Raw genomic sequence first — 306 nt, 5'->3', positions numbered from 1 at the left:
ACAACAAAAAAAACTGCGAGAGCAGAAAAAAGCGGAAGAGTGAGACAAAACCAAGATTAAAAAAAAAAATCGACTTAGGAAACAAAGGGCTGTTCCTCCCACCACCGCACCTCCCTGTTTATTTACAGAAGGGATCGACTGTTTGTTGAATCGGACGCGCCTTTAAGCATTCATTCACAGGCGTCTTAAGGAGAAAATCCCGTTTCTATGACACGCCAGGCCCTCCCGTGTCCTCCATGCCGGGCCCTGGTTTGCGTAGCTGGCGGTTCAGACGAGCGTCAAGATAAATATTCAAATTTTCTTTTC

The sequence above is a fragment of the Penaeus monodon genome, chromosome 33 (genome assembly GCF_015228065.2).
Source record: "Penaeus monodon isolate SGIC_2016 chromosome 33, NSTDA_Pmon_1, whole genome shotgun sequence".
In the NCBI taxonomy this organism is placed as follows: Eukaryota; Metazoa; Arthropoda; class Malacostraca; order Decapoda; family Penaeidae; genus Penaeus; species Penaeus monodon.
The sequence above is the reverse complement of the archived record's forward strand: the minus strand, read 5'-3'. Positions refer to the sequence as shown.